Raw genomic sequence first — 26227 nt, 5'->3', positions numbered from 1 at the left:
CCACAGGCTGCACCCAGCTTTGGAGTAACAGCCTCCTTCCCGCTATCCCATGGTTATTCTAGGGGAAACAAAAGGAAGAGCATCTCAACTTCAAAGGTGAACCTATGTTAATATTGAGAAGAGGCTAAGTGTGTCATTGGTAGTGTTTTCCTTTGAATATAAGTGTATGTCACAAGTTAAACCCTGTAAACTCAAGAAGACATGCTGCAGAAGCTACTTCTTGCTGTGGTTGATCTCCTCTCCAGTCCCTCTTTCTTGGCTAGATTCAAGTTCCCCCATCTCATCCAGACCACCTGTAGTGCTAAAGTAGTCATCCTGTCTTCAGCCTCACCTTGCCTGCAGGGTCAAAGCACTAATCCTAAAAACTATAATTCAAATGGAATTTCCCCTATAGAAAGTCCTTCACTCACTCCCAATCACCCTCAGGATACAGTTGAAGGTCTTCACCATTAACCTCCCTAAAGTCCTCCATAATCTTAACCCTTCATACTTATCTTGCCTCACTCTACATTCTTCTTCTCCCTCTGGCATATTAAACTCGAGCAGTGTTGAACTTTTCATGTATCTCTGAATACAAAGTACTACTTCAAACTTCTAGAGTGCCCTTTTCTTGGATCCTCACCCTCTTACCCACTTGATTAATTCACATTCAACTCATCTGATAGATGGATCAATAAAACTCTAATGCAACCTTCAAAACCCAATTCATAAGAAGTTAGTGGGAAAAATAGTATTTCATTGCTATTTGTAGTTGCAAAATTTCTTAATACTAATAACATTCAAGTTTTTCCATGTTTATCAGCCACTTACATTAATTTGAATAACTTAATTCTTAACTTTTATCTATTCTTCTATTTTTATAGTATTTTTTAAAGGCAGTGCATATATTTCTCTATAAAGGGGATCCATTTGTTTGTCATGTATGAAGGATGAAACTTCTTCCAACTTACTGATTGTCTTTTAATATCCTATTTAGTGAATAGTTTTATTTCACTGAGAAGAATTTGCCTATACTTAAATTATATCAAAGTTCTATTGCTGATGTTAGTTGTTTTGAATTATTGATTATAACAATAATAAAGAAATTATTTTCTGATTTTTAAAAAATTGATACATTGTACTTAACAAGAACAATAACAAAACCCAGTTTATAAGTCAAAGCCCCCAACACAGAGTAGGTGTTCAGTAAGCAATTGCTGAGTGGATTAATGCACAGAAAACCAGAATCCAAGCAGTGAAGTTACAACCTTTCTATTTTTCAGTCTCATCTTTCTTCTGACTTTAATGGCTTCAGAGGTATCAAATACAAGATACAAAAAAGGTATCTAGGCAAGTACCATTTTACCTCCAGTTCGTAGTCTCTCTCTCAGAAGATGACTGCCCCATCTGGAAGAGACCTGAGAAAACCAACCAAACCTTAAGTTTTCTCCATTCTGGAAGAACACAGGGAAGGACTATTTTAATTTTACGTGGACGGGTCAGTCAAATTGTATAGACATTTTACTTGTTCTTTTTATTACACTTAGTCCAGAACTCCTAAAGCAGCAGTTACCAGTACCTGCCCCCAGACCTACTGTGATAGTCTGGCCTCTTGAGCATCTACATAGTTAATTTTGGGCTAACTCAGCCAGAATTTTTAGGGCCATTTCCATCCCAAACACTACCAGAACATTAGTCCTGCATTAGGTGGTGACTGGTGTCCAGACTGGGGAGGAAAGGAGGTTCAATAGTGGTCTCTGGTCTCAGTTTTTCTCATGTGATATATTGCTTAAGGTCCTGAATTGTATTTCCCCAATACCTTTCATATAATGTGAGAGACTAGCTTTTCTGGGGGAAATTTAACATTAAAGATATTCACAAATTATACCAAACAGTATAGAAAACATTTTGGAGCCCATATTAAAGATGATACAAAAACATAATATTCATGTAATCACCAGATAGGTATTGAGCACTTCTCTGGGGATAGAGTAGATCTGGAGATACATAGAGCATAGATACTTGTAATAAGTCATAGTAAATAAGTATAAAAGATTAAAAGATGAAAATAAAAAAGATAAAACTTTTAAAGTATAATAGCTTAAGAGTCTAATGTTAAAAAGGTAACTCAAAAGGTTGTAATATAATCGGGTTTTTGTTTGTTTGTTTTGAGAGAGGGAACACGCGTGCAAGCAGGGGAGAGGGACAGAGGGAGAGAGAGAGAATCCCAAGCAGCCTCCATGCTCAGCACAGAGTCCAACGCAGGGCTGAATCCCACCACCCAGGGATCATAACCTGAGCTGAAATCAAGAGTTGAACCCTCAACTGACTGAGCTACCCAGGCACCCCCATAATATAATAGTCCTAAGAGTCACCTTTTTATAAGAAGTGACTTCACCAATGATATACAACAACATGGCATGCCACTGTGTGGATCTAACCCAAATTCTTATCCAGCCCCTGCCTCTCCCCTAAACTCCAGACTCCCTGAGGAATCGAGTCTGTACTCCACCAAATGCTGCCTTCTCCACTTGGGAGCTTCGTAGGTTTCTCAAACTTGCCACACCCGAAATCTGCATCCTAACACTTGTTCCTCCAGTTATCTCCTACATCTCAGTTAACAGCTACTGTCATTTTCAGTGTTCCATAAAACAAAACCTTATACTCTTGACTCCTTATCCTCTTTCTCTCTAACATCCAATCCACCACCAAATCCTATATACCTATGTTTAAAGTATGCCCATACCTCTCTCTTCCTCCACCATTATCATCCTGGTCCAAGTTACTTCATCTTTTTCTTGAACATTGCAGTCTACTCTTAACTGATATTCTTGCTTCTGCCCTTGCCTACTATAGTCTATTCTTAACCCAATAATCAAGGTGATTGCTTTCAAATATAAGCCAAGTAGGGTGCCTGGGTGGCTCAGTCAGTTAAGCATCTGACTTTGGGTCAGGTCATGATCTCATGCTTCGTGGGCTCAGGCCCCGCATTGGACTCTGTGCTGACAGCTAGGAGCCTGGAGCCTGCTTCAGATTCTGTGTCTCGCCCTCTCTCTCTCTCTCTCTCTGTCCCTCCCTTGGTCATACACACACTCTCTCTCTCTCAAAAATAAATAAACATTAAAAATAAAATATAAGTCAGGTTATACCACTCCTCTACTCTGAACCCTCTTGTGGTTTTCCATGTCACCCAAGTTAATGTCCAATGTCCACAGCCTACTTTGACGCCCACTACCTCTTGAACCTATTTTACTCCCTCTCTGCTTTATGAAGAACTAATGCAATCTTGATATGTTACCAGTTTCTAGAATATAAAGTTAGTTTTTCAACTAAGACTAACCATATAGCATACAGTTGCATATCAGAACAAGAAACACATGTCAACTGAAACTAACACTCCTAGTATAGGAGGATAAATAAGGTTCTATCTTGTATTATCTAATAACGTACATCCTGCCAAATCAAACTTAACAGGGACCTTCAGAGCTAGATGGGAAGAACTCACAAAATTGTACTACGGCTTTTTTGGAGGAAAGGGACAGTGTCATCTACTACTTTATACACACACACACACACACGCCATTTCTTTTTTGTGGTGGGCACTTGTAAAATGTTTAGAGATTTTGAAGTATGTAATACAGTATTGTCTATAATCAGTGTGTTATGTGTTAGATCTTAAAAATATATTCATCTTATCATTGCAAGTTTGATCCTTTCAACATCCTCCCAGTTCCCCCAGCCCTTGTTAACCACCATTCTATTCTGTTTCTGCAAGTTTGACTTTTCTATAAGTTCCACATATAAATGATACCATACAATATGTGTCTTTCTTTGGCAGGCTTATCCCACTAAGCATAATGCCCTAAAGTTCCATCCATGTTTTTGTTAATGGCAAGATTTTCTTTTTTCTCATGGCTGAATAATGTTTCATTGTATATATACCACATCTTCTTTATCCATTCATCCACTGACAGACATTTAGGTTGTTTCCATATCTTGGCCATGGTGAATAATGTTGCAATAAACACAGGAATGCAGATTTCTTTTCAATATCCTATTTTGATTTACTTTGAACATATACCCAGGAAGGGGATTGCTGGATCCTATGGTAGTTGTATTTTTAATTTTTTGAGAAACCTCAATAACATTCTCCATAGTGACTTAATCAGTTTGCATTCCCAACAGCAGTGCACAAAGATTTTCTTTTCTCCACATCCTCACCAACACTTGTTACCTCCTCTTTTTGCTGATAGCCATTTTAATAGGTGCCATTTTAATTGTGGTTTTGATCTGCATTTCCCTAGTAATTAGTAATATTGAACATTCTTTCACGTACATGCTTACCATTTGGATGTGGATGTCTTCTTTGGAAAAATATCTGCTAAGTCCTCTGCCTAATTTTAATTAGATATTTGTTTTGTTGTTGTGTGTTATCGTATGACTTCTTTATATATTTTGGACATTAACCCTTTACCCAGTATGTAGTTTGCAAATATTTTCTCTGGTTCTATAGGTTGCCTTTTAATTTTACTAAATTTTTTCTGTACAGAAGATTTTTAGCTTAATGTAAAATCCCACTTGTTGATTTTTGTTTAGATTCCTTGTGCTTTTGATATCATATCCAAAAACTTATTGCCAAAACTAATGTCAAGGAGGTTCTTCCCTCTGTTTTCTTCTAGGAGATTTACATACTAGATCTTTCTTACACATAAGTCTTTAATCTATTTCAAGTTAATTTTTATGAGTGGTGTTAAGATAAAGGTACATACTTTTCTATTATCCTCCTTTTATACAATCCTTCCTTCCTCTTTCCCTCCTTCTTTCCCTCCCTCTCTCCCACTCTTTTTCTTCTTCTTCTTTTTGTCTGTAAATCAAAACCGTGTGTGTGGGGGGGGGGTGGGCTTTTTAAAGGAGTTTTCCAGTATTTACTTTATGAAAACATTTTTTTAAAGTTTTCTCTAACTTTTAATGAAAGCCAAATGTTAGAAATAGTAATTAAAATGTTTACATTGAAGTAGATTGCTAGATCTGCAGTGTAGCCAAGCCTGGCAGCTTTTGATAAATTAGAATGAACCACACAGCCTGGTCTTTTTTTGCTAAAATGCCACAGTGTCCAGAAAGCAAATCTACCCCACACACCACCGCTGTTTCAGATCAGATGAACTGAGCAAAGAAAATGCCTCTTAACAGGGCAAAATACCCACTGTATCAAAAGAAATTGGAAGATGTTCACAGTGGGAGGGATGGCTTTGGAGAACAGGTAGGTTGGGATTTTGATGTAAAGTTTGATCTTTGGGTTTCTACCAAACTGCCCTTCGTTAGGGGAAGCATCATTCCGGGTCATTCATGCGACTTTCATTATACCTTGATCAGTTTATGTACCACTGACATATTTCAGAAAATAAAAAAGGGAGAAGAGGAACCTTTTCTAGCTCATTCTCCCTAAGTGCTCTTATGTAAAAAGCTTTCCCAGACCCCCAGAAGCACTTGTTTCATATTTTCCTGAGTGGACAAATCTTCTGTAGTCTGGAAGCATAGCATTTTTAAAAGTTTTCACACTTTTTGGTGGCATAAATGTCTGGCAAAATATCCATGGAGCCGTCACATAACCCCCCATGCAGGAATGCCTTTTTAATGAAATAAAGGAATTGCCAGTGAGCAAATCTTGCTGATTGCCTCCCATATTTAAATCAGGACTTCTGATCAAGCAATAAGTCATTCCACATTTCCTCAGAATTTGTAATATATTTAGAAATTATCATGCAGATCTGTGATGCTTAACACTGGCCACACAGAGAGATTATCTGGAGAGTTTTAAAAAATATTGTTGCCTATGTTCCACACCTAGAGACCTGGGAAGGACTGAGCATCAGTATTTAATGGAAGCATTCACACATACCCTCCCACTAATTCTAATAGATAGCTGGGCTAAGAACCACTGACTATTGAGGAATTCTGATTTTTAGAACTCAGTGTTTTCATTCTTAAGGGATTTTCTTTATTGTAGCCCACCAACTTAATCTTCTCACTTGGCCAAATAACTTATTTTGTATGGTAGGGTCAGAAACTTGAGACTGTTGTTTTTCAAGTGATCTTTAGGTATACATGTCATTACTGTGTCTATGGAATGTTCTAAGTTTCTCTAGTGGTAGCCAGGTTCCTCAAAGGAAAGATCTATAACTTGATTGTTTTGGAAATATTCAGTAAGTCCAGGTGTTAACATATAAATAGTTCTCAAGGCCATGTTTAGCACCTTAAAAATCTATCATTAGTTACATTAAAAAAAAAAAAAATGGCCAAAGACTCATTCCCAGATATTAGAGAGCTTCTTCTCTTAAGGAAATGCAGTAAGAAAAACACGAATTTTAGTTTGCTTTGCATAAATGTGTGTGTGTGTGTGTGTGTGTGTGTGTGTGTGATTTAGATTTTCTTTAAAAGAAAAAAAGCCATATCAGCAACATCCACACTTTTATAGACATGAAAAAATATATAGTCTTATGAAAGTAAGAGTCATACAAATACAATGTGTGTTAATGCTGCTTTTGCTACATTTGTGGCAGATTAATTAAATAAACCCTGCCAATATATTAATGCTTACGCAAAACAGAAAATGGTTCTTTTCCCCACCAAAATCATAATCCTTTTCAAATTCCATTTGAAAAGCTATAAGAGAAAAAATTTTAAGGCAAAATTTTAATGAAATAAAAGGGTTTTTTTCCTTGTAAGGCTACTACTAAACAAGAAACTCAGTCAAGTTCTTATTCCCTTGTCTGTGCATATGTATTTCCATGCAATAAATAAACCGGATTGTACAAATCCCCAGAATAGAAATCTCCCAGCATCAAGTGGCTTTTTGCTAAGTGAGGAATAGGTCACATGAAGAACAATTTTTTACAATAAAATGAGTATGTCAATTCTTTTCTAGGAGTCTAGAAGAAAGAATATTTTCCATTGATTTACCAAGAGATCAGCAGTGTATAATCAACACACCAAGTTTCCATTACACAGTAATAAGAGAAAAAAAGGAAATCATGAATGAGGTGAGGCAGTGCCAGAGACAGAAAAGGAAAGGTGACAGTTGTCAGGGTAGTGGGAAGTCCTCTCTAACATTAGCTTTAATTTGTACTCAAGGGTGATTTTTATCTATTTGCCATGAGAGTTGTGCTTTACACTCATGACATGAAGGGCAGCCACCCCCCCACACATGATCTTCCACAGTAGATCTTGTAGCTCATACTAAAACTCAAGTCCAGGGTCGTACCTTACCATGATGTTAATTTAGAAAATGGCACTTTTAACTATATAATGAAAACTTCCATGTTGCAATATTCAGTCACCATCCCATGGTGAAAAAGCAAACCCTGGAGCCAGAAAGACACAGGTTCAATTTTGTTTTCATAAGTAACTATCTGTATGACTTTGAACAAATCATTTTATCCTTCAGAACTTCACATGCCTTATCTGTAAAATACAGACATGGTGCCCACTTTGTAGAGATAGTACGTCTGTTTCAGGATTAGGAAACTGCCCAGCACATAACCGATACTCAATAAATGGTAGCTACTATTTTTTTATAACTTCTTTAAAGAAAACTAACCTGGTGAATGGCTTATAGAAGGTACTCAACAAAACTAATTAGCTGTTTCTTTTTTTCAAGGTTTATTTATAAGAGAGAGAGTGTGTGCATATGTGTGTGCACAAGTGGGAGAGGGGCAGAGGATCGAAAGCGGGCTCCATGCTGATAGTGAAGAGCCCAACATGGGGCTCAAACCCACAAACAATGAGATCATGACCTGAGCTGAAGTCAGATGCTCAACTGACTGAGCCACCCAGGTGCCCCACTAGTTAGTTGTTTCTTAAACAACCTTTGTCTAAAATATTTATCCTTTCTGAGTCTACCATTTAAATCTAAGTTAAACTTATGAATAACTGACCAGATAAACCATTTTTTTTAAATATGAAATCATGTAAGTGTATATTTTGTACACTTACATGATTTCATATTTTTAAAAAAATAAAATATATATTTGATATATAAATCAATATATATATTTTGATTTATATATGTTCACAGTATAACATGAGCTATGATGAAATTGAGTTTATGTGGCAGAGCTTGAAAATCAGCAAAAAGATGGGGTGCTTGGGTGGCTCAATCAGTTAAGCATTTGACTCTTGGTTTCAGCTCCGGTCATGATCTCATGGTTCATGGGTTCGAGCACCATGTCGGGCTCTTCACTGTCAGCATGGAGCCTGCTTGGGATTCTCTTTCTCTCCCTCCCTGGCTCAGGCATGTGCGCTCTCGCTCTCTCTCTCTCAAAATAAATAAATAAACTTAAAAAAAATCAGCAAAAAGAGGTGAATTTCTGACTCTCTCTTCTCTTCCCAGCTATCCCACTGGTCTGTGATATTAGACTAGGCACAAGCAGTCCCCAAAACCAACAAGCAGACAAGAGCTTCAACTTGCATCTAAAAAAGCCACATGAGGGAGGTGCCCACAGGTGACTGAAAGCCTGGAACTGGAAAGAGTAATCATGATGACCAGACAGACAGAGAAAGAGAAGAGAGGGAGAGAAAATTAGGAAACAGGGAGAAGGGGAACTGACTGAAGCAGCTAATAGGTACCCTTCTCATTCTGGATGCCTATTTTTAAAATTTTGTTATGGTAAAATAAAACACAGAAAGAAAAACTCACACAAATTCATAGGTTAGTGAATTATTATAAGGTGAGCACCCTGTAACCACCACCCAGGTCAAGAAAGAGAACTTTGCTAACATCCTTGAAGGACCTCCCTCTATTCCATTCCAGTCTCTCAGCGCCTCTCTCTTCCCAGATGTAAGCACCAACCTGACTAGCATCATAACTGTTCCTCTGTTTCTTCATCTTTTTATTACCCAAGAGTGTACCTCCAACACTCTAGTTAAGACTTGCTCTTTTTAAAAAATGGTATCTCTTTTAAGTCATTTTTATTCTAGAGACTTCCTCTCTACCCATGTCTTTTCTTTGCAGTTTATCTGCTGAAGAGCCCAGGACATTTGACCTGTAAATATTCCCACGGTCTGAGTTTTGCTGATTGCACGCTCATGCTGTAATTCAGCATTTCCTCCGTCCCCTTGTATTTCCTACAAATTGGCAGCTGGATCCAGAGGCTTGGTCAGTCTCCGGTTCCATACCTTTGGCAAGTCCATAGGTAGTGATGTATTCTTTCAGCGGGAGGCACATGATCTAGCTCTCTATGTGATGTTAGTAACCTTTGATGCTTGATGCCTAGATACATTAATTGATTAGGGATTGAAAGATGGTGATATTCTTCTAATTTTATCATTTCTTTTACATTTACATGGCTGAAATACTTATATAAAGAGATACTGCTTTTATCTACTTTAGATTACTCAGTATAATTCATACAGAAAAGACAGGATAATTGCTTGATTCTTTCATCTTATTTACCAGTGTTCAAAATAATTAATTGCTTCTTTATCATCATTTAAAGGTGACTGATTAGAGGTTTTGTTCATATCACTATGAACTCATGAATTTAAACATATTTGATGGTTCAGCTGTTTTTATCAGACTGCTCCCCATGTGTACCAAGCTACCCTCCAGTGTTTTAAAGGCAATGATTGATACCAAATTCTAGATAAGTATCTATTTCTTACACCTTTATTTGTATGTACCATCAGAAAGTTGGAGTTGGGTAGATTTTCTAATCCCTGAAAACACCACTTTGCTAAAACCTAGTTTTAGGAACCTGTCCATTACATTTGTGCTAAATAAAACGACAACACACCCAAATACTGGAAAACATAAAATATTACAAATTCACTCTAAGCTGATCACTTTACTCTCTAAAAAATATACATAATTTTCAACTTTACCAAAGTAAACACATAAATCCATTATTAACTAATTAATCAATCAATCAATCTTAGAGCCTGGGAGTCATGGAAATAGAAATATGATCCACTCAACCAGCAGAGGGAGTACAAGTTATCTGACGAATCCAGTCTCCCAAACTCTGCTTTCCTATTGGTGAAGTCACTGATAATGTTTTGGAGAGAAGGAAGATACCAGCAACAAGACAGGACATATCTGTACTTCTCTGTTGTCTGTTGGATGCAGAGAAACAACACTGATTCTTAAATGAAGGGAAAATACAACAGTAAGGGGAAAAAAGTATTCCCATGAATTTTGTCAGTCTTCTTTGCTCAGAATTTAACATGTCATTGTCCATAGCCTGACTGACAACTGTCTTGGTGGATAAGAAAGGAGGAAGATATGATTACATCACTCTCTGTAAATTTAAAAACCAGAGGCATCCAGAGGTGATATGAGTTGTCTATAGTCACATCAATTCAGAAGTAGAGGCAAAATTAGTATAAATCATCCAAGTCCCATTCTGACTTTTCACACGGGACCTTAGTCAATGACAACTATTTTAAAGGGAAAAGAAGTTACAAAAGTATTTTGCAGTTTTTCTATTTGCCTTTGCTAATAATGATCCAGTCAAGAAAGAATAAGAGCTCAAGAATATAGAACACCCGAGCATTCCCTGATTTCTTTGCAAATTTTCCTCTAGGGTTGGTGCTTTAATTTCCAATCAGTCTGAGTCAATAACGTATGGTTGTCAGTGCCATTGTTGACTCTCACAATTTCTTGTCTCAATCCCATAGTTCCTAAAGCTTAGGGCTTAGGGTCACTGACAGGGGTTTTGGTTTGGAGCTTTCTATGTTTACACAATAGGGCAAGTCAATATCTCTCCTGTATCAGTGAATTCTGGACTAAACTGATCTATTAAGCATTGTAGACAAATGAAGACCTTTAGGGGTAGAAAGAGGGCTCCCTGGAAATCTCCTCTGCTTTTACATTTCATTAAATCCACAGACTCCCACTTGCTCCCCACAGAGATCTGAATGCAGTTGAATAAGAAAGGAAGAAAAGTCTCATGAGAAGAATGGAATGCTCTTACAATATTTTTAGGCTGCAATGTATACTGAATTCCATTCACACGGTCCTGCAGGAGGTTTGGCCCATCTTCACAGAGCATGCCACAACTCCTGCTTATTGCAACAGATATGTACATTTCTCAAGGACTGACAATAATTAAAGAAAAAACAAACTGGGAGGTTCTTTGCATAGGATTGTTGAGGCAAGCTTTCCCTTTTTCTTTTGTTGATTCCTGTTCTATAAAAAGGATGATGAACTGGTGTTGGAAAGTTCAAATTTTTCTCCAACTTGTTGGACTCCTAATTGTGTACCTGATTCAAACCAGTTTTGGAGATAACGGGGTTACCTCTAACTTTCAAAGAAGCTAATAAAAAGACCAAGAAGTTTTTGAAAAATCTATGATTATTTTTAAAGAAATAAAATCAATATGGAAATAAACTTTTTATGAGAAACATGAAAAATTTTCCTTGGAGACACAGGTTGAATAAATGAGGACTTCTTGATGGTGGCCACAAATGAATGAGTTCAGTTTTTGCTTTCATTGAACTCAAAGGGCGCACGTTTCTACTTGCGTGTTCATTTGCTTTTATTCTGTGAATCTAATCTGTCTATCCCACATCAACAGACAGAAGGGACTCTTGAAGTCTGTTCCTTCTCAGCCCAGGAGCCTTCAATGTAGAGGCAAGACTTTAATGACTTCTAAGTGTTCCAAAACACCCAAATCTGTGCTAAGCTCCTTTAGCTATGTGAAATACTGAGTTAATGAAGGCAGGGTCATTGATTCAGATATATATACGATGACTCTGCAAATCTTGTCCTCCTAGGCGTCAAATAAACACATTATTACCAAACATATCTATCCCCATTGGCATTATAAATCCATTACTCACTAAGAGGAGAGGGTAGGTAGATATGGATGGAGGCAGACTGTACTAAACTTGTCTCAGCCATTTCATAGCTGTGTGAACTTATGTAGATTTCTTCAAGCTTCTATTTCCTCACTATAAAATAGGAATAATAATAGCAGCTACCTCATATAGTTGTTGTAAGGATTTAATAGATTATTCATGTTATGTGTATAATGCAATGGCGAGTAATAAAAAATGCTCAACAAATGTTATTTGAATTTCAATTTAATGCTGTTGGTATTGCTGTTGTTATTATTGTTATTGCTGTTGGACATTTTAAAGCACAAATTCCATGATGCTCGCTGCACGTATGTGTTACAGCTTAAGTTCCTTTGGCATTGGTACATATTGGCTTTAAAACTCAGATACACAAAATATACAGAATCCAGAGAAGCCAACACACCTTCATGAAAGCACAAAAGAGGCAGTAAACCTCTACTCTCAGCACCACTTCACACATCACACACTTAAATCAATTAACACAGCTGACCAGCAAGTAACTCATTGGTGCTCACTGTGACTTTTCAATCTGCTGAAGATGTCTTCTAGTGATGAAGCTTAAACAGATGTTTAGTAATGAAGGGTGTGGGTATAATTATAGACATGAAAAATATGGTCTCCTCTCCTAAAAAATCCAGAGTGCAGTCATTTCTCTATTTTTGCTTTTTGGAAGAAAATAAGAAATGAATTAAAAGAGTTTTCTGTTTTGTTTTCATTTTTCCTCTTTTTAAAATAAAACATGTCATTAGTTCTACACTGCAGAAGTCCAACAAAGGAGTGAATAATTCCCTGATGGGTTAGAGAAATATCAATATCTATTTAAGATCATCCCCATACCAATTTCAAGTGCACATCTATTCAACTTAAATGCAGTCGATAATTGTTTACTCCTCTTAAGCTTGTGTGTGTAGCCTGAGAAGTATATCTTTAAGATAGATGCAAAAAGAGAATGTTCCAAGTACTTGTTTACACTTTAGTAGATGCAATGACAAAAAGGGAACAGTCATGAATAATACTAAAAACACCAATTTCTAGGGACACCTGGGTGGCTCAGTTGGTTAAGCATCAGACTCTTGGTTTCAGCTCAAGGTCATGATCTCATGGTCATGAGATTGAACCTTGCATTGGGCTCTCTGCTGGGAATGGAACCTGCTTAAAATTCTCTCCCTCTTCCCCTGACCCTCCCCAGCTCTCTCTCATTCTCAAAAAAACAAAAACAAACAAAAAACAAAAACAAACAAAACAATTCCTAGACAACTCCTCTAAGTGATTCTGATTCAGTACGAATGATGTCGGATTTAGGAATCCCTGTTTTCAACACCTGTTCTGGTGATTCTTATGATCTGCCACATCAGGGACATTGATCATCTGTTTTTTCTACATGCCTGACATCTCTTCCTTCTTCTGATAAAAGCACCTCAATTTTCCTTTTAGAAAGCACTCCTCCCCAGCTCTCTGCTCATGTGGGTGGTTGGGGCTGATTCCACCACCAGCTCCATAGTGGGCCTTGGTCCCAGGCCTGTTCAATCATTGTAATCAATCATTATCTCTGGTCACACTGATTGGTTGAAAGATTGGTATGAAACCAAATCCTGGGATGTTGAAACCATTGGAAAGAGGAGCTCTCTTTCCTCTGGGTTTAGGAAAATGTAGCTACCTGAAAAAGAAGCTAACAGTGAGATGGAATAAATGGAAAAAGGAAAGCAGAGAGATTGATACACAGAGAGAAAATATGAAAATGAGAATGAATACCTAGATGATTTCCTTTAGATTCACACATTCAGGCAATTTTTGTTTGTCTTGAGGGAAAAAAAACACAACCTATAATGACAGCAATCAAAGGAACAAAATGGAGACACAACTCAAAGTTTAAAAATTCAGATGGAAATGTAAAAGACTTAAGCTACATGACCTGTTAATGACTATTTTCTAAGGGTTTATTAAATTAGGCATAGGAAACTATGGTGGTCAGATATACAATAGAAGAATGAGTGTACTGTGGGTTCTTCATAAATATTTTTTTAAGTTTATTTACTTATTTAAGTAATCTCTACACCAACGTGGTGCTCAAACTCATGATCTGGAGATCAAGAGTTGCATGCTTCTACAATTGAGCCAGCCAAGTGCCCCAAGACTGTATTGTGGTTTTTATAGAGTTTTTAAAATAAGAAAAGTGCATTTAAATAAAATGGCACAATACAGGTATAATTGTGTTTAAAATACATCCCCACCAAATGTACCCAATAACAAAGTTCCCAAATACATGAAGCAAAAACAGATAGAAATGAAGAGAGAAAAACACAGTTTAACAATAATAATTGGAGATTATAATACCCACTTAAATAATAAATAAAACAAATATATAAAAGATCAACAACGAAAGAGAAGACTTAATGCTGTACACCAAATAGAACTAACATAATCTCCAGAACAATCTATACAACAATAGAATACACATTATTCTCAAGTACTCATGATATTCTCCAGTATAGACCATATGTTAGGCCACAAAATAAATCTAAATAATTTCAAAGGATTGAAATAATCCAAAGTATGATCTCCAACCACAATAAATTGAAATTAGAAATTAGTAACAGAAGAAAATCTGGGAAATTCACAAATATGTGGAAATTAAATAACACACTGCTAAATAATCAATAGGTAAAAGACTAAACCAAAAGAAAAATTAAAATACTTTGAAGTGAATGAAAATGAAAACAGAACATACCAAAATTTATGAACTGCAGCTCAAGCAGTGCTAAGAAATTTATAGCAATAAGGGCTCCTGGGTGGCTCAGTCGGTTAAGCATACAACTTCAGCTCAGGTCATGATCTCACAGTTCATGAGTCTGAGTCCCACATCAGGCTCTGTGCTGACAGTTCAGAGCCTGGAGCCTGCTTAGGATTCTCTCTCTCTGTCTCTCTCCCTCTTTCTCTCTCTCTCTCTGTCTCTCTCTCTCTGCCCCTCCTTCATTCATGCTCTGTCTCTGTCTCTCAAAAATAAATAAATGTTTAAAAAATTTAAAAATAAAAGAAGTTTATAGCAATAAACATTGGTTTAAAGAGAAGAAAAGAATAGGGCATTGGGTGGCTCAGTCAGTTGATCATCTGGCTCTTGATTTCAGCTCAAGTCAGATCTCACAGTTCATAAGATCAAGTCCTGTGTCAGGCTTCTCACTGACAAATGGAGCCTTGAGATGCTCTCTCTTCCTCTCTCTCTCTCCCTCACCTGCTCATGTTCTCTCTCTCTCTCTCTCTCTCTCTCTCTCTCAAAATAAATAAACATTTTTAAAAAGAAGAAATTATCAAATCAGTAACCTAACTTTCCACTTCAAGAAACTCAAAAAAGCAAACTAAGTGAAAACAGAAGGAAAAAAAAATAATGATTAGAGCAAGAATAAATGAAATAAAGAATATAAATACAATAAATAAAATCAGTGAAAGTTTGTTCTTTGGAAACATCACAAAAATTGGAAAACCTTTAGTCAAACTACTAAAAAAAAAGACTATGATAACTAAAATAAGATTTAAAATAGTGATTAGTTTCTGATCTATAGAAATAGGAAGAATTATAAGGGAATACTGTGAATTATTGTATGTCAACAAATTAGATAATCCAGTTGAGATGAACAAATACCTCAAAGGGTACAAACTACCAAAACTGACTCAAGAAGAAATAGAAAGTATGAATGGATCTATAACAAGTAGAGATTGAATTAGAACTCAAAAAATATCTCACAAAGAAAAGCCCATGCCCAGATAGTTTCACTGGTGAGTTCTACCAAACCTGAAGAAGAATTATCACCAATATTTCACAAATTCTTTTAAAAAATAAGAAATTTTCCAAATTAATTCTACGAGGTCAACATTACTCTGCTATGAAAACCAGAGAAAACTTCAGGAGGAAACAAAAAATTCTGCAACAAAAATACCAGCAAACTGCATCCAGCAACATGTAAGGATTATACACCATAACCAAGTAAAATGGATCCCAGTGATGCAAGATTGGCTCAGCATATAAAAATCAATCAACACAATGCATCATACTAATAGAAGAAAGGACAAAACCACATAATTATCTCAAATGATAAAGAAGTATTTGGCAGCGTTCAACACTCTTTAAGGATTAAAAAAAAAAAAACTCAAAAAATTAGAAATAGAAGGTAGCTTCCCCAACCTGATAAAGAGCATCTGTGAAAAATCCACAGCTAATATCATACTTAGTGGTGAAATCATTTTTGCAGACCTTAACTCCCTCATACAATACATTGAAAATGCTACAAGTCCTGGAGTTTTCTACGTCCATATTTCAGATTTTATTCTGATCTTGATGAGAAGTCATCAGAGGAATTTCAAGCAAAAGAAGGTTATGATTTGATTTTTATTTTTAAAAAGTACTGTTGTTACCACATATCTATTCCACTTAGATTCTATTTGTACTGGGAGTAGAGAATAGGAAGGAGCCTTGGTATGGTTAGCAGATTATGTAAGTAGTCCAGAAGAGAGATTCTGGTGGCTTGGAGGAAAGTGTAGTGGTGGAAACAGAGAAAAGTGGAAGTTTTCAGAATACTTTTAGAGGTAAAGTAAGTCAGTGGGATTTGCTAAGTGTTCAGATATGAAGATGAATGAGAAAAGGAGAATCAATGTTGACTCCTAGATTTTTGGCTTCAGCTACTGGGTATATGGTGATGCCGTATACTGAAAAGAAGATACAGGGACACCTGGGTGGCTCAGTCGGTTAAACATCCAACTTCAGCTCAGGTCATGATCTCGCAGTTTGTGAGTTTGAGACCCATGTCAGGCTCTGTGCTGGCAGCTCGGAGCCTGGAGCCTGCTTCAGATTCTGTGTCTCTTTCTCTGCCCTTCCCCCATTCACATTCTGTCTCTTTCTCTCTAAAAAATAAACATTAAAAAAAGAAAAGAAAAGAAAAAGACCCAGTGGGGTTAGATTTGGGAAAGAAAGATAAATGTTTTATTTGGCATACATTAAATTGGAGAGGACTGTTTAAAATTAATGTGGAGATGTCTGATAGGACTTGGGTATATACTTGGGAGCTCAGAAGAGAAGTTGGAGCTGAACATAAAGATTTGGAATTCATCAGCATACAAGTGGTATTTAAAACCATGGGATTAAATGAGGTTTATTTTAAAAACTATTTAAATAGAGCAAAGAAGGGAGACCAAGATAGAGCCCTGAATTGCTCATACCTATAGCATTGAGACAGAGAAGACAGAGCTCAGAAAGAAGACTAAGGAAAGCAGCCAGTGAGATAGAGGAAAACCAGGAGACTATCTTGTCATGGACTCCAAGAAAAATAACTGTCTCAAGAACGAAGATGAATAATTTCTAGGGATCTGCTGTACAACATTGTGCCTATATGTAGGCACAATACCCTATAAATAACAATATTTATATAATATAAATAACAATACCCTATCATATACTTTCAAAATCAGTTAAGAGAGTAGATCTAGTGTTAAGTGTTCTTACCACAGTAAATTTTCTTAACAAATAAATCTTTTTTAGAAAATAAGAAAGAAGTAGTGATCAACTTTGTTGAATACTGCTGAAGGGGCAAGCAAAAAAGGAATGATAGAATGGCCATTAATGTTTGAAATACAGTGATTATTAATAATCTTGACAATCATGAAGTCAATGAAGTTATAGGGACAGATGTCCTATTGAGGTTGGTTAAGAGAGAATGTGAGTTGAAAAAGTAAGGACAGCAATTATAGATAAATCTGAAGAATATTTTAATGAAGAGGCATAGAGAAATGGAACAGAAATTCAAAGGATAGGATCTGAGAGCAAATAATTACAGAAACTAAGTCACTGGCAAGGATCTGGAACACCATGAAAGTCTTTACCAGGTTGTCTTTTGACCTGGGCCAAGCCACATCATCCACAGTACAGAGAAGGAAGTTGAAGAGGAGTCATGAGGCAAGTTTTCATGGGAAAAAATGAGGAATTTCCTGTCTAAATGTTTCTGCTTTCCTGGTAAATATAAGCTTATAGTGAGCTGTGAAGGTAGTGGAGAGACCAAGTAATGTAAGAGTGTCAAAGAGAAGGAGTGAAATTATCACTTGGGAATTACAATAGACTGAATTGTGTCTCCCCCCAATTTTTTTTTACATTAGAGAGAGGGAGAGACAGACAGCATGAGCAGGGAGAGGGGCAGAAGAGGAGAGAGAATTTTAAGCAGGTTCCACACTCAGCACAGGGCCCAACACAGAGCTTGATCCCACAACCCTGGGATCATGACCTGAGCAGAAATCAAGAGTCAGATCCTCAACCAACTGAGCCACCCAGGCACCCCACCACCCCCCTCCAAATTTTTATGATGCAGCCTTAACCATCAATGTGATTGCATTTGGAGATAGTATCTTTAGGAGCTAATTAAGGTTAAATGAGGCCATAAAGGTGAGGCCCTGACATGATCAGACTATGGTTTTGTAAGAAGAGGGGGAAGGAGAGAGAGAGTGAGAAAAAGGGAGAAAATCTCTGCCATGTGAGGACATAGCAAGAAAATGGCCATCTGCAATCCAGGAAGAATGCCCTCACCAGAAACTGGAATAAGCCAGCATTGATCTTAGACTTCCTGCCTCCAAAACTGTGAGAAATAAATTTCTGTTGTTTAAGCCACCCAGTCTATGTTATTTTTTTATGGCAGCCTGAGCCAGAATGTAAGATGGTGAAAATATTATTAAAGTTGAGTTAAGATTCTGGACATGATGAGTGCCCAGCTGAGATTTGTGGCTATGGAACTTAAAGAGAGACCAGACACACAGTTGTGGGGTTTTTTTTTCCCCCCAAGCCATTTCAGCTGCTCAGATGCCCGCATAGTGTCAGTAGACAGATGGATTTAACCCAGGTCATGACTTTGGAGGCAAGTCCTGCCAAGAGAATACAGAGAATTAAGGGTATTCATAAGACAATGTTTAGGTGAGATGAGACAAATAATATTGATGATGACAACTTTAGAAATAAAGTCCTTCTGCCTCCTCTCTGATATGAAGATGAGCTTCCTTAAGAAAGATTAGGCTAGGGGCACCTGGGTGGCTTAGTCGGTTAAGCGTCCGACTTCAGCTCAGGTCACGATCTCACGGTCCGTGAGTTCAAGCCCCGCGTCGGGCTCTGGGCTGATGGCTCAGAGCCTGGAGCCTGCTTCCGATTCTGTGTCTCCCTCTCTCTCTGCCCCTCCCACGTTCATGCTCTGTCTCTCTCTGTCTCAAAAATAAATAAACGTTAAAAAATTTAAAAAAAAAAAGAAAGAAAGATTAGGCTAGATATTCTTTATCCATGTTTGCAGTGCAGTATATAAAATTTCGAACCCTTTTCATTCATATGTGGATCCTGAGAAATTCAACAGAAGTGGGGAGGAGTGTGGGGAGTCTCCTCCCAGTGGGGAGGAGAAGGGGGAAAAAAAAAGTTACAGAGAAGGAAGGAGGCAAACCATGAGAGACTCTTAAATACTGAGAATAAACTGAGGGTTGATAAGGGTTGGGGGAGGGAAAAGTGGGTGATGGACATTGAGGAGGGCACCTGTTGGATGAGCACTGCATGTTGTGTGGAAACCAATTTGACAATAAATTTCATATTAAAAAATTAAAAATAAAAAATAAAATAAAATTTCGAACCCACTGCTATATCAGTATCAAATAATGACACTACAACTGGTAGTGCATTGCTTTTAAATAATCATTGATGCAATTCATGTGTATTTTGTACCGTAAACTTCCTAATAAACTGGAGATCCATGTAGACAAGAGTCAAGTGAGTACATGTTTGTTTAAGAAAGTCTTTCAGAATAGAACTTAGGGTAATTCTATCTCTCCTAACCCATTAGATTTTTCATTTCTAACACTATTTTTTCCCTCAGAGGTTAATATGTTTGATCTCAGACTGATATTGGTATGCATAAGAGGAAGTGACATTTTACAGATGAAATTTTGCTTTGGAAATTAAACTATGTTCCAGTCTTCCTTCCTGTCCAATTTTGAGCTAAAATCCTGCAAACAAAAACCATTTCTAGACTCCATGAATGCCCTAATCCTAAATTCTTCCTGAATTGTGAAGTGGAAAATTAAATCATTTTTGTTGGAATACTCCCTGTTCAATGGGTCCAGATCAGCACTCAGATGATGTCAGCAAATGTTACATTTTTTTCCAATTATGAAATGAATTATGGGGCGCTAGCTAACCACAGTCAGTCATTAAATAAAGCTATTTTTGCTGATACATTGTTGTCCTGCCAGAAAACACAGGTGTTTTGTTTTTAAAGAAGTTTTTAAAAATTGCTGTAAGAAAAGATTGCATTAACAATCCTTCAGCACAAGCAATATAGGAGCATAAATAAGAAGGTGCTATTTGTAGAGTTTGTGTGGCAAGGGTAGAGACTGTGTTTTCACATACGAAATAAAGAGTTGCTTTATGTCCAAGGAATTGAAACATTTGGGCTATGATGTATGAAGACAGTGATATATGACCATGCATATTTAAACACATCTATACACAGAGTCTTAAGAGTTGAATGAAAGGCACCTTATAAACATGAATTATTATTGTGAACAAACTTTCTTGCACTGGTATTTTTAAAGAATGTTAGTTCATTCATTCTTTGACGATTCCCAAAGGTTTTAAACTCATAGTCTCAAAAATGACGGCATGTACATCTGTCAATATCAAACATGTACTTGTTAATAGAAGACCTAGAGCTGTGCTTTCACTTGGAGGCAGTTCCTTGAAAAACAAATGAGCATAAAATATTTTAATTGGTCTAGTAGTCATAATGATGATTTTTAATCATTTTGCGTTTTCAGTAATAGCCTTACACTTACTCATTTTCTTCCTCTCTTTCAATCAACTCTCTTCAATTTACATATCTTCAAATCATTCCTAAACTAAGCAGCTGCTTTCAGTTGATTCATGTAGGAATTTGATTATCTCATCCAAACAATGACATCTTGGATCATGCATTAATGGCATGCTTATGGAATGAAGCAGTTTTCTGTTTCAAAATAACTTTTTTTTCTCTGTGTGTGGAAAAGAGTATAAATGGTACCTGTCTATAAATCTCAGAACTCAAAAACTAATGCAACAATCAACTTCTCATCTGGGTTAAAACTATGTTTAAAAAGAACAATGATTGGGGTGCCTGGGTGGCTTAGTCAGTTGAGTGTCCAACTCTTGATTTTGGTTCAGGTCATGATTCCAGGGTCATGGGATTGAGCCCCATGTTGGGCTTCATGCTGGGTGTGGAGTCTGCTTAAGATTCTCTCTCTCTCTCTCTCTCTCTCTCTCTCTCTCTCTCTCTCTCTTCCCCCCTGTCCCTCTCCCCCACTTGTGCACACACTCTCTCTAAAATAAATTTTACAAAAAGAACAATGATCTATTGACAAACATACCTTAATAAACTGTTGTTGGAAATAAATCATAGCGTTTAAGTGTTGAAAATGGCATCTTAAATATATTCTAAAATTCATTTCCAAGAACTAAATTGCCCAGGTTTTATTTCAAAGTTCCTAAATTCTTTTATTTCAGACTTTAGAAAAATCTCCTCAAAATAATTATGGACATCTCACCTTTGAATACTGATATATATCAAGATTCTTAAAATTTTCAAGAATGCCTTAAAAACATATTTTAATCAACAGTCCATTTAGAATTTCACTAATTATTCACAAATATGTGGAATTCCCTTGGGGTACAAAAACAGTTTTTAAAACTACTGAAAGACTTAAATTATTTATGAGGCCACTTTTGCCCACACAAAATTGAATGATTCAGTAACTATGAGTTATTGTTCAACTAAATGTTAAGGACAATTCATAAAATGAGAGAACTCAGATCAATGATCACATTTTATACTCTAGAAACATGATTTTTAAAAACATTTTATCTATGAACATATAACTCCTACATCACTTCATTCATTCAATTTTAAATGTGGCAAATCCTATTATCCAGGGTAATTGCCAATACATTGTTCTTAATCAAATGTTCAGGTTAAATGGTTGGTTCAACGAAAATTCTATACAAAAATATAGCATATAACTAGATACATAATACATATATAACATATATATGCACATGTATATAACAACTTTCAAAGTTCAGTGCCCAGGTGAGCCACTAAAACTCACTTAACCACAAACAGTGGTTAAACATCATCACCATAGCATTCTAGAACTTAATTACATGTATGACATTTCCAAGGAAAAAGCATATATAAGTTTTGTCTGCAATGACTAAAACTTTGTTCATAGATAGAAGACCTTCCTTATTCCCTGTTACACTTGCTACCCCTGACTCAAAGCAGGCAATAAGGACTGCATTCCCATAGTTTTACCCAATGATGGTAGCCTCTGTGATCTGATGGTCCAGTTGAGGAGATATAGAGGCTAAGGGTAAACTCCTGGAGGCTGAAGAGCTATGCTGGAGTGACCAGAAATCTTCCTAAAAATTCTAGGGAGGTTTGGGTGGGGGACACACACAGAACACTTAACTACCTAAAGATAAATTTGCAAGCTGATAAATTAAAGGGTGAAATTATTCCCATAGCAAAAGAATTACAGTGGGTCCCAGGAACATTTGAAGAAATACATTTTCAAGTGTTTGGTTATAACTCTTTAATTAACAAAGGAAGACATTAAAAGCAAAAATTTTATAACATACTGCTGATTTTCAGATGTAGAAGTTCAAATTTTTTTTAAGATGGTGAAAGTTATTTATTTTTTCAAAATTTGTGTTTTTTTTAAATTTTTTTTAACGTTTATTTATTTTTGAGACAGAGAGAGACAGAGCATGAACAGGGGAGGGTCAGAGAGAGGGAGACACAGAATCTGAAACAGGCTCCAGGCTCTGAGATGTCAGCACAGAGCCCGACACGGGGCTCGAACTCACGGACCACGAGATCATGACCTGAGCCGAAGTTGGCTGCTTAACCGACTGAGCCACCCAGGCGCCCCTATTTTTTCAAAATTTGTAAGAGAATATGTTTCAGGTGTTATTTTTCAGCTTTCTTTTCGTTTTAATTTTTTTCTTTCAAGATTTTATTTAAATTCAAGTTAGTTAACATATATTGTAACATATAGTGTTGGCTTCAGGATTAAAATTCAGTGATTCATCACTTACATTTAACACCCAGTGCTCCTCCTTAAGGTCCATCACTCATCTAGCCCATCTCCCATCCACCTCCCCGTCAGCAACCCACATATTCATTTTTTAAAATATAAAATTATTAACCACTGTTCACCACTATTTACAATAAACAATATATAGTTGGATAGCATTTTAGTCACTACAAAGTTATGTTTTTCCAGGCTTCCTTTGAACCAGTCACCCAAACACTGAAAAGATTGAGCCTTACATGTAAAGAATGAGTTGTGTGTAAAGAAAAACATGCAAATTGATAGTTTAGATTACCAAAGTCTGTTTACCCATTTACTCCAGCAGGTCCTAAATTGCCAACATCTCTAACCATCTGATTAGGTTTCTATGAACAAAGTCTTACACATTAAACTTTTAGTCAATATAGTACAGATTTTTCCAACTGCCTATAAAGGAAAGCTTTGCTAGAGGAAACCTTTAGATGTCCATTTAGCTAAGTCCTGCTTGGCTAATGAATACACACCAGGATTTGTCTAGTTTTCTCATCTAGGTGGGGAGATGGTTGATACTGATAAAAGTTTTCCTGTTAGGAGTTTTGCAAATGGCATTAAATGACAATAGATATACATATGGATTCTGATATGGCTGTTTTGAAATTGTCCAATTGGAATTGTCTAAGTTGTTTACAATACATTTAAATTGTTCAATTAATGACAGAATCATCTATTTAATTTAAAATGTTAAATTAAAATATTAATTTAAATTAATTCTAATTTAATTTAAATAATTTAATATAATGTAAATTTTAAATAATTTAATATTAAAATATTAATCTAAAATATTAAAATATAGTTTAAAATATTAAGATATTATTTTAATTAAATTAAAATATTTAATTTAAAATATTAAATGGTTTATTTCATGGGTTGCTTAGAATGATGGCCTTCCAGAAACACAGGTTTATCCATGGTTGTGAAATGGTGTTTTTGTTTTTCTTTTGGTGAAAGTTAAAAAAAGAAAACCATTTATGTAGGTATTTTATGTGTATGCACACGAGAAAACAAACAAAAAAATCTCAGACTGGTCATTAAGCATTTATGAGTTAACCAGAAATTCTGATTGAGTAATGACTATGGAGATCTTCCCCCAACTTTTAGAAAAGCTGTTCTCTAATGCAAAGGAAATAGTAAACCATGATATCAAATGTTCTTTCCTGATAAAGGAAGCAACTAAGAAAGCCTTATTTATTTGTTCAAAGCTACCAGTGCTGTAGATAAAACCCCAACTTCCTCAATACTACTTCAAAACAAACATATCAAATTTGATTCTCATTAGAATGTGGTTATTTCTTCACACTAATAAATCAAAAACCAAGACACAGATTTTATATATATGTGTGCATATATATGTATATATATAATTCTATAATATAATTGCATATATAGTTGCAAACAATTATTGAGCTTCATTTTCTGTACAAGAATGCCAAATTAGTCTCTTTTCATAAAAAGGGATTGCAATCTGACAACACTTCATATTTTTGCCTCTTTTGCCAGTACCAAGTCTGCCCCATCTGAATCTTTCCATTTCTTGAGAAGTATTAATTCTCCACTACTGTCTGCAGCACTGATTATTCATGTGAGATCTAGACCTCTGGCAAAACCTCTTGGTTTGCCAGCAGTAGCTCTTTCCTTTGATTTGCTATCAGATTCACTGACAGACAAAGATTTCCTTTTTGTACCATCTTTTTCTTTACCAGCTCTTTGAGAATTAAGAAATATTTCTGTTAACTCCAGACAACGTAATTTTTCTTCAGGTTGCCAATATTGTCAGCATGTGTATTACCTTCCGCTCAGGAAGTACTCCTCTGCTTTCCCAGTCACTATGCATCAGTCATGTGCTCTTTCCACCACAAATTCTTTAGGCTCTGTCTGCCTCTGACTTTTTTACACTTTCCATTCAGGTTCTTTCCTTTGCAATGTAGTTTTGTCAGAGGCCATTTTTTTTTAATGTTTATTTATTTTTGAGCGAGAGAGACAGAGTGCAAGTGGGGGAGGGGCAGAGAGAGAGGAAGACACAGATTCCGAAGCAGGCTCCAGGCTCTGAGCTGTCAGCACAGAGCCTGACGCAGGGCTTGAACCCACAAACAGTGAGATCATGACCTGATCCAAAGTCAGATGCTCAACCGACTGAGCCACCCAGGTGCTCCTCTCAGAGAGCGTTTTTTATTACAAACCTGGAAAGCTATTATCCACCTTCTCCAAGATGTCCCCAGATGTTTCACTTCTCCAGCGCATTGAAGTTCAAGTTCCATTTTTTATTTTTAATTTTCATGTTACTGGACACTTTATTTTTTTAATGTTTATTTATTTATCTTGAGAGGGAGAGTGCACAAGCAGGGGAGGGGCAGAAAGAAAGAGGGAGAGAGAGAATTTCAAGTAGGCTCAATGCTGCCAAGGCAGAGCCCATCATGGGGCCTGAACTCATGAACTGGGAGATCATGACCTGAGCTGAAACCAAGAGTCTGACACTTAACTGATTGAGCTACCCAGGCACCCATGGACATTTTATTTTTAATTTTCATGTTTTAGGCTGTAAGATGCAATCCTAATGTCCTGGCAAAGTGAGCTATGAGGGCTACCTTGGGTCTCCCCATGTCTCCTCTGGCCTTGGCCCTACTCCTCCTGCCACATCACACATCACTGCACACAACATCCAGTCACTGCGTTTCTCCACAAAGGCAGAAAAGCAGAATGGAGGGCTCTCAGGACAAATGCCCCTCATATTTTGGGGACAGTAATAAAGTCACATCTTTGTCCAGAGAGCTCTCCCAATTCTTCAGACACCTTTGACCCTCATTTTCACAGGCCTTCCTTTCTCTGCCCTCACTCTGAAGGCCCACCTCTACCCTGATTTTCTTTCTGATTCAAGGAGGAAAGAAGTCAAATGTATTTAAGGCTCACCAGTGACTGAGGAATTACCTACATTTGACAAGAACACTCACATATGACTGCTTTCCTTTTCTCATCAGGGCATCTTTGGTGATCATTTCCTGACAGAGCAGTGCTGGGAGCTGCCTGGGGAATTTATCTTTCTTGTCTTTGACCTTGTTTTATCACGAGACTGCTAGTGGTCAAATGATAAAGGTAAGCGAACTCCTGAAGTTTCATAAAACGTATTTATAAGGAAGTTCTTTCCTGCTTTATTGAAGATTAATTGACCATAAAGTTGTGGATTCATTTCTGGGTTTTCTATTCTGTTCCATGGACCTGTCTATTTTTG

General features: G+C 36.6%; 1 long non-coding RNA gene and 1 pseudogene across 2 annotated transcripts in view; one reads left to right on the top strand and one right to left on the bottom strand.

Annotated features, from left to right (window-relative positions):
- Positions 1–26227, top strand: part of LOC132679174 (uncharacterized) — a 162652-nt gene that overhangs the window by 37464 nt on the left and 98961 nt on the right. For both annotated transcript variants that reach the window (XR_009609996.2, XR_009609997.2), the window contains exon 3: positions 25977–26091. This is a non-coding gene — a long non-coding RNA (uncharacterized LOC132679174). The remainder of the gene's footprint in view (positions 1–25976; positions 26092–26227) is intronic.
- Positions 24401–24945, bottom strand: LOC132679173 (chromobox protein homolog 3 pseudogene; annotated as a pseudogene).

Source organism: Panthera onca, chromosome A2, assembly GCF_046562875.1.
Source record: "Panthera onca isolate mPanOnc1 chromosome A2, mPanOnc1 haplotype 2, whole genome shotgun sequence".
In the NCBI taxonomy this organism is placed as follows: domain Eukaryota; kingdom Metazoa; phylum Chordata; class Mammalia; order Carnivora; family Felidae; genus Panthera; species Panthera onca.
Note: the sequence above shows the minus strand (reverse complement) of the source record. Positions and strands in the feature narration are given on the sequence as shown.